Below are 15000 nucleotides of genomic sequence, written 5' to 3'. Positions count from 1 at the left end.
TCCTCCTGCCCTCCTCATTTACCTCACCCTGACTCTCACTTTTGAAAATCTCCAGTCGTTAGTGAGAATCCCCAGAGGCCTCTGGAGACCCACCTTTTCCCCTGACCGGCTCCATAACCCCTCATCTTCCAGGGAACCGCGATGATGCATATTTTCCAAGTGTGGGCTTGCCATTTGGAGACGACCTGTAAACCAAGGGGTTGGATCCAGGGAAAGCAAAAGCCAGAATGGACTTGGGAAAAGAAACGAGAAGTTAGGGTCAATCGAGGTCAGCTGTCCTATAAAACTGATACTAAGCCAGAGGTCTCCAAAGACACCTTGGCAAGGAGGCTCCAGCAGCCCCCATGAGCCTCTCCTTCCACACACCCACACTCCTGAGCTTCAGTGTATGCTCTCACAGGCACCATCACCCATTCATCATGAAGGCTGAGGGCCACAATGGTCCACTCGTGAAAGTTTGCTGTCACAGTAACTCACAAATTCACTTTCACTGTGCAGGAACCCAAAGTATTTATTTGGGGAGACTCTCAAGATTTTTCTGTGTTTTCTTGTTCTCTTGTACGTCTTTTGTGATTATTCCAAAGCAGCCTTCTTCAGGGAGTGTTAAAGGGTTTAAAAATCGGATAAGGAAGCAGGGTTGCAGAGATGGCTCTGTGATTAAGAGCTCTTGCTGATCTTCCAGATGACTGGGGTTGGGTTCTCAGCCCCTGTATTGGTTCACAACTCAATTCCAAGTGATCTGGGACCTTTTTCTGGCCTCCTTGGGCACCAGGTACATGCACGACACACTTAGACACATGCAGGCAAAATACATGGCGGTACATGCTAGCATTGCACATTCTTTCATTCCTTGATCCAGGAAGAGGCAGAGGGAATCTCTATGAGTTCGAGGCCAGACCCTGCACCACCATTACCCCCAAAAGATCCTCAAAAGACTTAATATAACTACTGTGTAAGCCAGGAATTCCATTTCTGAATACATACTCCCAAGAGTTTCAATGAGGGGCTGAGTAGAGACTTGGACACCAGTATTGATAACTGAGTGATTAACAGTAGCTAAACCATGGAAGCAACCCAAGCATCCTTTTGGCAGATGAATGAGCAGGTGTGATGTGGCATACACAACTGTGTGATGGAATATTTACTCAGTCCTTAGAAAGATGGCATTCTGACCTATGGTGCCACATGGGTGCATCCTGAGAGTCTTATGAAAGTAAAACAAGCCGATCACAGAAGGACAGACGTTCTATAATTCCGTTCAAATGGGGAGCTAGAGTAGTCGAAATCATACAGGCCGAAAGCAGAGTGGTGGCTGGGAGGAAGGAAAAATCTGTTTAATGGAGGCCAAGTTTCAGTTTGGAAAAATGAAGAGGTCTAGAAATAGATAGTAAGTGATGGTAGTTGTGTGACAATGTGACTCTGTCTACACAGTCTATTGTATATTTTTAAAATGGTTAATGGAGCCATGGGGCTACAGTTCAGTGGCAGAGCCCCTGCCTAGTATCCCCCAGTGAGGGGCTGTGGCGTGGCTCAGTGGTAGAGCCCCTGCCTAGAATCCCCAGTGAGGAGATAGGGGTGTGGCTCAGTGGTAGAGTCCCTGCCTAGAATCCCCCAGTGAGGGGCTGGGGGTGTGGTTCAGTGGTAGAGTCCCTGTCTAGAATCCCCTAGTGAGGGGCTGGGGGTGTAACTTGGTGGTAGAGCCCCTGCCTAGCATGTGTAACCTTGGCCTTGATCATCAGCACGTTTTTTAAAAAACAAGTTTAAAATGACAAATGTCATGTTATGTGTCTCTTAACACCATTACAAAATTTACTAAAAGCAAACTAGCAGGGTACTTGGTTGTAACAATATTTTCATGAATACTTTGTGAATAGGGTAGCCTTCTGGGTGGCTGGTGGGTACTTAGGACAGGTTCCGGGTCTCTCTCATCCAAGAGCTTTGGTCTTCCTGGGTGGGAAGGGTAAGGCTCAGAGCAGAGTTGTGGTTACCATGTGAGGCGGCCAGGCCATAGTCCACCTGTCTAGCTATGTTCATCTGCAAGAACATCCATGGCCTAGTGTGTCTAGCCACACTCTTAAAGTCATTGTTATCACTGGGCAGTGGTGGCACACGCCTTTAGTCCCAGCACTCAGGAGGCAGAGCCGGGCAGATCTCTGTGAGTTTGAGGCCAGCCTGGTCTACAGAGTGAGTAGGAAAGGCTTCAAAGCTACACAGAAAAACCCTGTCTTGGTGGGGGAAAAGGCCATTGTTATCTGTTAACATTTTTAGTGCGTTTATTTATTTTGTGTGCACCTCATGGTGCACATGTCAGGGGTCAGAGGACAACCGTGTGTGTCCCAGGGATCAAACTCATCAGACTTGTTGGCAAACACCTTTACCCAAGGAACTATCTTCCTAGATCCTACACTACAGAGCAGCAGCAATAAAATCGTTTTCCATCAATGCTGAGCAGTAGCTTTAAAATATAGGCTTGGATAGTGAGAGGAAGTATGTTACAAAACACCATTCAGGCACACACACGCACACACACACACACATACACACACACACACACACATGCCTTTATTGTTATGGAGTGTAAGCACCAGAGCACCTTGGATTGTGTAAGGTTCTGAGTGCATACCCAGATGTCAGTCAGGAACTTCCTGCTGGCCTTACTGGAGCACTCAGATGTGTGCTGAAATGGAGGTCATTGAAGTGTTGATTTTGGCGGGGAGAGTCAATCCAAATGCAGTGTACCTCACTAAATGATTAATGGAGAAGGATCCCCAAGGTGAGTTAGCCCTATCATTTCCATGGGAATAAAGATTGTGTGTGGAGGCAGCTTGGAGCCCAAGACACAAGTAAAGATCCCAGGGACCTAAGGCTGGCAAGATGGGTTAGGAGACCTGTGGGAACAGAGTCCTCCACCTCCTGAATCTCTCTTTGAGATGGCTTAACAGTAGAGCACTTGCCTAGTGTCCACAGCGAGGAGCTGGGAGTGTGGCTCAGTGGTAAATGTGGCCTAGCAGGGGCTGTTACTTGGGTTCAATTCTCAGTACTGAAAACAAAACAAAAAAAGCATGTGGACACATGTATAAATCTTCCATCTTGGACTGCCCTGTCTCCCTCTCTTTCTGCTCATTCCCTGGGCAGCTCACCCTGAGGAAAGCCACATTGTGAACTGTCCTAAGTCTCTCTGTCTCTCTGTCTCTGTCTCTCTCTGTGTCTGTCTCTCTCTGTGTCTGTGTCTGTGTGTGTGTGTGTGTGTGTGTGTGTGTGTGTGTGTGTGTGTGTCCACAGAGGCCAGAAGAGGGTGTCAGACCTCTTGGAGCTGAAATTTCAGGCAGTTGTGAAACACTATACATGGGTGCTGGGAACCGAACTCAGGTCCTCTGCAAGAGCAGTCCACACTTTAACGGCTGAGCCATCTCTCTAGCCCTCTATCCATTGCTGCTATTTTTTTAAGCCACTAAGCATGTGCTTTGTTTGGTGTGCAGTAATAGGCAACATATATATATATATATATATATATATATATACAGATGTACATTCCCACACATCTGGTTCTCTCTATCCTCAGTATTAGATACTGAGCTTCTCCTTGGCCACATCCCCGGCCTCAGAGGAACCTGGGGATGACACTGTCATCAAATTGAACATATCCTTAGCTCATGACTCTACAATGTCTTCACGCATTCTTTTTTTTACACTTTATGCTATTGGAACCCTCTGCCTGCCAGACACAATCTGGAGTCTGGTGATAGAGCGGTGGAGGAGGGGACCAGGGCTCTTGCTAAGTAACAGGCAGGTAAGCCAACAGGCACAGAGAAAGCACACCAGAGAGAATCAAACTAATGATGTCACTCTTGGTAGATACAGCCCCTGCTCTGGCACCTGCACCATCGCTGCCTCTCTTTGGAGGAGGAGCTGAGAGCTGGGATTGCAAAGGTGAGAAGCTGCTGCAGGAGCTGCGGTGTGCTGCAGGAGCTGCGGTGTGCTGCAGGAGCTGCAGGGGTGCCTGGTCCTTGCCAGTGCCAAGCTGGTGCCTGTTTTGCAGTAAAGACTTCCATCAACCACCCCAGAGCCTTGCCCTCCTCCCCAAATGTGCACAAACCTCCCCTGGTGGTCATGTTAGGCAGTAGCATCACCATGGGAAGGAATGGCCTCCAGTCACTTGGGACTTTAGAAGCTACAGGAGTAGAGGTCAGTGACGGGGTCAGAAACTAGACATTTGCTTCTAAGTAAAATTGCTAGACAGAAATGCTGGGCAGCATCTGGGAGGTAGGTTCCAGGTGGACAAGACACTGTTTTTTAAATGTTAAATGGGAATGGGGTATCCCCGGACTGGCCCCCAGGCTGGCCAGAATGAGCTCACTGCATATAGAAGTGGCATATGTTTGTTGTAAATGAAAGGACCACCCAAGAGCGATGATGTTGGTTTTGCTAATTTCAGCAATCTTTTTTTGTGATTTCAGCAATCTTTTCTGTCTCCTATTTAGATGAGTTTTCATCCCTACTTTTAATTGATTTTTTTTTAGTTGGTGTACAAAATAATAGGTTACATTATGACATTTCCATATGTGTATATCATTGTTCTCTGCTCATATTCACCATCTATTGCTTGTCCCTGGCCCCCTTCTCACTGGTCACCCTCCTCTCCCAAATACCTGTGTGTGTGTGTACACCACACACACACACACACACACACACACACACACACCAGAAAGAGAGAGAATGTGTACAGATGAGAAAACACACTATGATTTTCTTTTTCTTCCAGCACCTCCTCTTGCTCTCTTCCCCTCTTCTTTTAGACCTTCTTATGTCCCCCACTTAGTTCCCTTTTCTACCTTCATGTTTCATTTAAGACATATCGAGGGACTGGAGAGATGGCTCAGAACTTGCTGCTCTCATGGAGGAGCAGGCTCAGAGAATCTAGTACCATCTTCTGGCCTCCTTGGGTACTGTGTGCATATGGCACACACACATACATACATACAGGCCGACACTCTTACTAATAAAATAAAAATAAATACATCTTTTAAAAAAATTTAATCACAGGACTGGAGAAGTGGCTCAGTAATTAAGAAGATCCAAGTTTAGGTCCCAGCACCCATGGCAAGTGGCTCACAACTGTCTGTAACTCCAGCTCTAGAGGATCTGATGTCTCTAGTCTTCTCAAGCACCTATATTCATGGGCACATATCCACATGCACACGCATACACATAATTAAAAATAATTCTATTTTTTTATTTTTTATTTTATTTTGAGACAGGGTTTCTCTGTGTAGCTTTGGCACCTTTCCTGGAACTCACTCTGTGACCCAGGCTGGCCTCGAACTCACCGAGATCCACCTGGCTCTGCCTCCCAAGTGCTGGGATTAAAGGCGTGCACCCCCACCGCCTGGGTAATAAAAATAACTTTTCAAAATGTGACCATGTATGGGCTTCCACCACCATGCACCTGCAGAACTTTCCTGTCTTATTAAACCTCTTCTAAACAAGTTCTCATCCCCCCTCCCCTTAGTCCCTGGCAAGTGCCATTCCAGGGTCTGCAGCTCACCTAACTGGAATCATATGGCATCTGTCCTTCTGGGACTGGCCCATTTGCTTTGAAAATGCCCATAGATGTATCATTTACAGAAATGGACTCACAGTAAGCAGTTCCATGACTTGATATTTTTGCAGTACCCCTCCATACGAAGATCTGTATCCTCATATTTAGTTTCTGCCCTGCACAGGTAGCAATGCGCTCATGTCCCTAGGGATTTCTTTTCTGGGGGAAATATAACCTCACCTTTCTGTATTATGCACATCACCAGGTTGCACCTAGAGGGTGGGTCTATTCCCACTCCCTCCCTCAGAGCCAAAGCATTCTGGCTTTCTCAATGACTCCGGAATTAGCTTGTCTTTGTATAACACCAGTACCTCTCAAAGATACTTCAAGCTCCATTGCCGATCAATGCAATAAAACAGATCCGTGATAAAGTAAGTCACACAGACTTTCTGGCATGAGGCTCTGTTATAGTAACTGTGCAAGACAATAGATGTTTAAAACCCGGTGTGCGCACCTTAATCAAACATCACTTTATTGCCAGAGACCATATGAGCTGTTGGGAACATGGCCCTAATAAACCTCCTGGCTGCCAGGTTACACAGACCTTCAACTTACAAAGACCACAGCCATCTATGGAGCACAGTGTGGGGAGACAGGATGAAGAGGGCAGGGACTACTAGGCTGGTGTCTTAATGTGGCAAAAAAAGTCTGGTTCCATTTGCATGGACTTAATTAAATACGTTCCATATATTTCTATTTGCCTTTCTGAGTTGGGTAGTTCCACATAGTGTGATTTGTTTGGAGAAGAAAAAAAGTCTTTAGAACTAGGAAGAGATCAGGGGGGTAAGAGCACACCTGCACCTTTAACCCCAGGATTTCTGGGGGGCGGAGAGCAGGTGGATCTCTAGGAGTCTGAGGCCAGTCTGGTCTAGAGAGAATTCCCTGACAGGTGGGCTGAATAGCAGGACTCTGCCTCAACAACAACAACAACAAACCCCCAGGGGAATAGGAAGACAGGGTGGGGGGATGTTGTCACCAGGCTTGACTCACTCCCTCAGCAAAGGGCTTCCAGGGTGTTTTATTTTTTCAATTATTGAATCATTACTATCACGGCAGCTGAAATAATCATGCCAAAAAGCTTCTTGGTGTCCTTCCAGCTCCTAAATCTAAAATAACAACAAAAAAAAAAAAAAAAAAAAAAAAGCAAGGTATCTCTCAATAGAGATACAAATTTACATCCCCATAGACAGCTCAAGCCAAGTCCCTACCTAGTGTTGTCCCTGGTGCTGAGGTGACAGAGTGCACGCTAAGGTCACCAAGTCCATCCATTGAGTGTGGATTTCCTTCCTCCACTTGTGAATCCTTCTATTTTTCATGAGTTATGTTTAAAAAAATGTTGGTGGTGTCTTTTTGCTCTTTACTGTTTTGGGGGCCCGCCACCCAGCTCCCGAATAAATTACACACAGAGGCTTATTCTTTCTTATGAATGCCCAGCCTTAGATTGGCTTTTTTATTTTATATATTTATATATGTAACTTTACTTCTCTCTTCAAAGACTTTATTACTTTTAAACATTTTTTTTTCTGTGACTACAACCTTTTTCTTTTCTTAAACCTATGCACATTGTTAAACACACTGTAACCTGTTTAGAGGTTTTTGTCCATCTGGATCTGTCTTTACTGTGGATCTCTTAGCCTTTTTGACTGTGTGAGTGAACTTTAATCTGCTAAGCTCCAGCTGGGTCCTCCGCAGGGCTCTGTTGGCTGGCTCTAACCACTTCTAGAGTCATGAGAGCCAAGCCTAAAGGTGGCTCTCAGCCCTGTTCGAAGTGCTTTCGACCAAAAACTGCATTCAACACCCCCAGAGCTCTAGAATACAGATGCTTGCTCTGCAGCAGGCCGTGTCCTTTTTTATTTTATTTATTTATTTATTTATTTTGGTTTTTTGAGACAGGGTTCCTCTGTGTAGTTTTGGTGCCTGTCCTGGATTTCGCTCTGTAGACCAGGCTGGCCTCGAACTCACAGAGATCCGCCTGCCTCTGCTTCCTGAGTGCTGGGATTAAAGGTGTGTGACACTACCGCCCCACCAACAGGTGTTTGTTTGTTTGATTGATTCTATTTAGCATGAAAAGGCTGTTTAAGTGCCCTGCTGCACAGCAGAACTTCTTAAAGGAGAGGTTTTGTTTTGTTTTGTTTTGTTTTGTTTTGTTCCTTTTCTTTTCAAGCTTTCTTAGGCCCAATGGAAATTCAAGCCCTACATTGGACACCAAAATGTTGTTGTTTTTACTCTTTGGCTCTTTTGAGGACTCGACACCCAGCTCCCAAGAAAACACATGGAGCCTTATTATGACCTATGAATGGCGGCCTTAGTGTGACTTGTTTCTAGCCTGTTTTTCTTTAACTTAAGTTATTCTGTCTACCTTTTGCCTCTGGACTTTTATGTTTCTCTATTCTATATACCTTTCTTCACTTCTTACTGCGTGGCTGGCTGGGTGGCTGGCTGGCTGGGTGGCTGGCTGGCTGGCTGGCTGGCTGGCTGGGTGGCTGACCACTGACATCCTCCTCTCATCCCTTTCTTGCTCCTCCTTCTCTCCTCCCAGGTTTCTCCTTCTATTTATTCTCTCTGCCTGCCAGCCCCGCCTATCCTTTCTCCTGCCTTGCTATTAGCAGTTCAGCTCTTTATTAGACCATCAGGTGTTTTAGACAGGCACAGTAACACAGCTTCACAGAGTTCAACAAATGTATCACATCTTTGCATCATTAAACAAACGTTCCACAACATAAACAAATGTAACACATGTTAAAATAGTATTCTACAACAATGACAACAAAACAACAAAACAAAAAACAAGCCTGGCAGTGGTGGCGCACGCCTTTAATCCCAGCACTCGGGAGGCAGAGGCAGGTGGATCTCTGTGAGTTCAAAACCAGCCTAGTCTACATAGTGAGTTCTGGGACAGTCAGGACTACATAGAGAGATCTTGTCTCAAAAAATGGGCAGAGAGTAGTTGTCCCTGTTGTGTATCCATTTCCTCCAAGATTGAAATATCATGTTCTACAGCTAAGCTTAAGCACAGACACACACACACACACACACACACACACACACACACACACACACACACACACACACACACCCGCCTTCCCAAGAGTAAACAAGCCAAGCTACAAAGAAGACTCTGAAGCCGGGCGGTGTGGCACACACCTTTAATCCCAGCACTCAGGAGGCAGAGGCAGGCGAATCTCTGTGAGTTCGAGGCCAGCCTGGTCTACAGAAAGAGATCCAGGAAAGGCGCAAAGCTACAGAGAAACCCTGTCTCAAAAAAACAAAACAACAACAACAAACAAACAAAAAAAGAGTATCAAAGAAGACTCTGAGACAAGACCTACTGCCCCGAAGAAGCAGAAACCAGCCTAACTGCCTGGAAGAACCTCAGAGCGCCTGAGTCACCTGGAAACAACACTCTCCAACCTGCTGAGCTACCTGCATTCAGGCTGGGCAGTGTGCTCCAGGTCCCCAGCTTTTGTGAGCTGTCTAGGCTTTAGCGATGCAACTGTCTTTGAGTTGTTTCTACTCCTGTAAGTGACCCCTCACCCACACTCCTGTAAGTGACCCCTCACCCATGTTCCTATAAGTGACCCCTCACCCATGTTCCTATAAGTGACCCAATAACACTCACTGGTTCACCAAGCTGGACTTCGGTGGTGTGCATGCTTTGGTCTGTCATGGGTCCCTATCTGGGGTGAGTAGACGTGTGCTGCATCTACCCAGAGAAAGTTTTGACATACAACACTCCACCCACCTCAACTCCAGACAATGAGCCTCAGAATCATTTATCTCCAACATTCGTTTGATTCTTATTTAAATAGCAATTTGTGCTGTTTACAAAACAAAGAGTGTCCTTTATTTTTCTTTAAGTTTTTTTTTTTTTCACTTTTTTTTTCCCGCCAAAGAGAAGTAATCCTTTTTGCCTTAGTTTTGTTGGCAAGAACAAAAGCTTGATTATATTGTGTGTGACATGGCCGCAGGTGGCCAGGCCCCTAAGGTAACTGGAACAGCCTTGGTGACAAGTTCATTCTCCTGTTCCTGGGAAGACTCATTGTCTGATATACACAAAACTCCCAATTCAGAAGACGTCTAGAGTCTTGTGTCTGCTCTTATGACATCTTGCTATGCCTGTCCTCCGAGCCTCATCTGCAGGTGAGATTCTTACACCGAGAAAATCAAAGGGAATTCCTGTGCATGGTGCAGCTTGGAGGGAAAGGTTTCCCCAGTACAGGTGTTGCAGCTCTGGGGAGAAATCTCCAACGCACACGGTACAGTACAGCTCAGAGGGAAAGGTTTCTGAAGGCTCTGCAACAGGCCTGAGCATGGCGAACGCAGTGCGAGAAGCCCTGGCTCTTCACTTTCCCACTCCCTTGCTAAACCCTTAGGGTCCATTCCTAAGCTAGCTAGCCGCGAAGACCTGTTCCCTTATTTGGCCACTTCCTTATGTCTGACTAAAAGGTTCAGCTATAAAAATTCATAATTTGGCTACACTGGCTAACAGGTCCACTCAAAACTTACCAACTCATCCTAACACAGACTTCCCTTCCCTCCTTAATACCCACTTCTGCAGAGATACCTGTTGCTGTCCTTGTCTGATCCAGAGGCAGTCCCCTGACACCCCCAAACCCCACCTCCCTACTCCTGCTTGTCCCTCCAGGGTAACAAATCTCCTTTGTGCTGAAGGAAAGGTATCCTGGCAGTTGGGAGCCAAGGAATACCATGAAGTCGTAACGCACAACTAAAAGGTCTTCTGCACATCAATGGTAGTAGGTTTCTCTGCACATGCAGTAAGCCAGATCAAGCCAAACTGAAAACATGAAAAAAAAAAAAAACAGGTTTATTTGAGCAAAGCAACTCCTGGGTAACCCCTTCAGGACCAGAGATTGGCCTGGAGAAGTCACAAGCCCAGACTAAAGCAGGGAGTTTAAATAACCTGTAGGCAAAGAGGGATGACCTGTCCTTGATAAGCTGGGTTTGTGCCCATGTACGGTACGCTTCTAGACGGGGTCTTGGGCTGCTGGCAGCTTCAGGGGAGGAGCTGCTGCAGCCACCAAGAATGTGGAACTGGTATTTTGGTGCCTTTTCTTTGCTGGAGATTTTCTGAGAGGGCAGGGTTTGGAGAGAGAGGAGTGGGGCTTTCCAGATCAAGCAGACTTCCAGCCAGCCAACCACAAACCATACTCAAGAGATATAGGGAAAGACACCAGAGGGAGAAGTAGCAGGAGCTGAACAGGAGACAGGCTTATATAGAGTTTCATGGGAAAGGAGTTTCCCAGGGGAAATTTCTAGGGTGGGGATTGGTGAGATTTCAAGACAAGCCCAGGGATTGGTGGGTTTGGTGGGGTTTGGTAGGTTTTTCAAACCCCAAAGTTGGTTCAGACCCTTTTACCTTGCACTTCCCCCACCCCCCACTCATCAAAGATCACAGTGAGGACAGTGTGGTTTGCCCTGGCCAATGGTTTCAACCATTAATATTGATTACCAACTTGACAGTCCTGTGGGGTATCCACTAGAGAAGACCTCTCAGACTTGAGTTTAAGCCAATAGTTGTCTTTAATAGCTGGCTGGCTACTACACTGAGTGTTTGGGACCCCAGTGTAGCACTGAGTCTTTCTCAGGGTGAGTTTTTAAGCACAAAAACCATGTCCAGAGTTAACATACTTCAGCTAACAGAACAGTTAGCCAGAAGCAGAACTACAGAAGCCAAAAATCAAGGTCAGTACACTTAGAGACTTTCCCAGAACTATGGGCTTTGATGGTCTAGGTCTTTGTTTTTGTTTTGGCAGGTGATGCTGTCTACGTGCCAAGTGTTATGGCCAGAATAAAGTCAGTTGTGCTAAGGACTGGGAACTTGTTGCAAAAGGACCTAGAGTCACCCTCCCGCCTGGTAAAATTCATGTTTTCTTTAGAAATTCATCTTTAAAGTGATTTATATATTTTCCATGCTGCCTGTCACCGCTGTTTGTGGCATAGTCTTACTCTGTAGCCAAGTCTAGCCTGGAACTCACTAGTCCAACTCTGTTTCAGCCTCCTTAGTGATGGAATCATGAGTTGCCACACCCAGGTAAGCTGGGCAGAGCCAAGTGATGGGATTCTAATAGGGTGGTAAGTTCAGCCCTAGGCTGAGCTGGGCATGCTGACTCACACCTGTAATCCCAGTCCTTTAGAGGTAAAGGCAGAAGACTCAGGTATTCAAGGCCTGCCTTGACTATAGACTATAGAGCAACATTGAGGCCAACCTGAACTACAGGAAACCCTGTATTTAAAAAAAAAAAAAAAAGGAAAAGAAAGAAAGAAAGAAAACAGGTGAGGAGGGGTGAGTGGATAGCTTAGCAGTTAAATACCCTTCCTATTCTTGCAGAGGGCTAGAGTTTAGTTTAGTTCCTGACACCCATGTCACGTGGCTCACAACCACCTGTAACTCCAGTTAGCTCCAGGGGACCTGACACCTCTGACCCCCACTCACACTTACATGACAAACACACATACACACAATATTAATGATAAAAATAAAATAAATCAGATTCCAAACCCACCTGAAGTGGCTGACCCTGAGTCTTGCCATGAGCCTCCCGGTGTGGTGTGGGAATAGTTTGCTTTTAAACGCTCAGTCTTCTTTTGCATACTTATTACTTTTCTTCTTACCCAGCACATATTGTTGTGTGATATTTTGTTTACGTTCTGACAAATAAAGCTTGTCTGGAGATCAGAGGGTGGTGCTAGCCACTAGTTAACCATAGAAGCCAAGCGGTGATGGGAGGCTCACACCTTTAGTCCCAGCACTTGGGAGGCTCACACCTTTAGTCCCAGCACAATCCTGAGGTGGAGACAGGATCTCGGGGCCCCTTCCCTCTGAGGACTTGTGGAGGTAAGAAGTCTCCAGTGGCTGCTGCTCTGCTTCTCTGGTCTTTCAGGTGATTATCCCAATACTTCACTCTGGGTTTTCATTATAAGACTAGGTAGAATCTTGCTTCACATATTCACTACACAGAACAGCCTAAAGCACAATCCAGAAACTTAAGAGCAACACAGCAGCAAACAATCCTGCAACCCCCACAGTTCTGATAGACATGCTGTGCATCAGCACATTAACACGTCTCCTCTGACCAGGACTGTCTAACAGACGTCATGGCAGCCACACATGTGAAGTCTCAGAAAATATTTAAAGCAAAAGCTGGGCTTGGTATAGTTCTGTGGCACAGTATGTACTTAGCATGTATGAGACCCTACATCTAAGTGCCAATACCCAAACAAGCAAACAAAAATAAAAAGAAATTGGGACTGAAGAGAAGGCCCACCAGTTAAGAGGACCCAGCAGCCACATTGGAAGGTTCACAAACACCTTGTCTCCAACTCTGGGGGATCTGACACTCTCCTTTGCCTCTGTGGGCACCTGCATACACTTACATACACTCACATATTTAGACATAATAGATCTTTACAAAATTAATTAAATAATTAGACTTAATGATACATTTTAGACAAATATGCTCAAAATAGTATCATTTCAACATGTAATCAGTATTTTTCCAAACTAATAATTCAATATTTTTGCTTTAATATGCTCATAAAAAGTCTCCCAGACCCAGTATTCCCCCTCACCTCCTCAGGCTCACCTCAGCTCAAATGAGCCACATCTCTACTGCTCAAAACCACACTTGCTGAATGTGACAGCACAGACCTATAATCTTAGCTCTGGTGAGACTGAGCCAAGAGGATTTTAGGTTCATGACCAGCCTTTGTGAGTTCAAGATGTATTGTGGGACCCTGTCTCAAAACACCAAGGGCTACAGCTATAACTCAGTGGTAGAGCATCTGCCTATAATTCCCCCAGTGAGGAGTTGGAGGCATGGCTCAGTGGTAGAGCATCTGCCTAGAATTCCCCAGTGAAGGGCTGGGGCTTGGCTTAGTGGTAGAGCATTTACTGAGTATGTTCATATAAGGCCATGGGTCTCGTCTACAACCAGTATAGACTACAGGGAGGCAATCTGTGTGTCTGTCTCTCTATCTGTCTATCTGTCTCTGCATGTCTCTGTCTGTCTGTATATCTGTGTGTGCCTGTAGGGAATATATTACTTTCTTATATTTTGGGGAATGGGAATACTCACCAGTAGATATCAACAGATAGAAATCAGTAATGAAATGGAACAAGCCCCAGCTGCAGCTTAGAATCCCAAATAGAAGCCCTGGGGTTCTTCTTTCTGGGTGTGAGAGCTCACAAGGTTGGCCCTTGATTGTGGCCCTGGATGCTACAGATGGGATTTTGCTGCTGCATACACACCCTGCCTGAGGTGTTGAGCTCACTTGTGCCCTCTTCTGGATGCAGGCTGGCAGGTGCCCCCACCCAGGCTAACAGCCCTTCTGTGGCGGTCCATACTCTGCTTAAGGAAGCGGGAACACCAGAAAGAACTCACAGAAATAATTCCCTCTGGTCTCAGATACCTCTACTAAGACCATGCACAGTCTGATAGTCTGCTGAGGGTCACGGGTCCAACGCCTAGCAGCATGAGCAGGGAATGCTAGACAAATGGGAAGAGTTAATTTAAGAAAACCAGGTGAGACTGGCCCCCAGGGCTGGGCCACGGCCCCACCCACTCCTGTTCTATTTGGAACAAAACACTTTCTTACAAACATTTTTGGGTAGGGGCAGGCAGTACTGGAGATGGAATCCTAGGCGGGTGGTCTACCACTGAGCCACACCCCAGCCCCTCACTGGGGGATTCTAGACAGGGGCTCTACCACTGAGCAACACCCCAGGCCCTCACTGGGGATTCTAGGTAGGGACTCTACCACTGAGTCACACCCCAGGCCCTCACTGGGGATTCTAGGTAAGGCTCCACCACTAAGTCATGTTCCCACCAGTCTTATGATAAAACATTCTTCTCACAAAAACTTTTTTTAAATTTTATTACTTTCTTAGTGAATTGGTGTGAAGGTGTCAGATCTCCTGGAACTGGAGTTACAGACAGCTGTGAGCTGCCATGTGGGCGCTGGGGATTGAACCTGGGTCCTCTGGAATAGCACCCAGTGCTCTTAACCACTGAGCCATCTCTCCAGCCCTCACCAAAACTATTTTTACAACTTTTTTTTTTCCAGAGAAGAATAGCATACATTCTGTAAAGATTTCTAGGAAAATGTAAATACAAATAAATAAAAACTACCAATAACTGTTATTTAGCAATCCACATTCCTAAGAATTGGTGTGTGCTTCTTTGTATGTGTCTAAACATCTTCATAAACACGTCTCTTTCCATGTGTATTATAAAAAACATATGAGTTTTATTATTGAATATTTCAAATATACAAAAAAACGTGGGTTTTTTGGTTTTTTTGTTTGTAAAATAATGAACACAGGGTTGGCAAGTTGGCTCAACAGCTGTCTTAGTTACTGTTCTGAAGACACCATGACTGGG

At 45.8% G+C, this 15000-nt stretch overlaps 1 protein-coding gene across 1 annotated transcript in view; it reads right to left on the bottom strand.

Annotated features, from left to right (window-relative positions):
• Wdr88 (WD repeat domain 88) overlaps positions 1–15000 on the bottom strand; it is a 60872-nt gene that overhangs the window by 782 nt on the left and 45090 nt on the right. The gene's annotated exons all lie outside the window — the stretch shown is intronic.

This window comes from Onychomys torridus, chromosome 1 (genome assembly GCF_903995425.1).
Source record: "Onychomys torridus chromosome 1, mOncTor1.1, whole genome shotgun sequence".
In the NCBI taxonomy this organism is placed as follows: domain Eukaryota; kingdom Metazoa; phylum Chordata; class Mammalia; order Rodentia; family Cricetidae; genus Onychomys; species Onychomys torridus.
The sequence above is the reverse complement of the archived record's forward strand: the minus strand, read 5'-3'. Positions and strand labels throughout refer to the sequence as shown.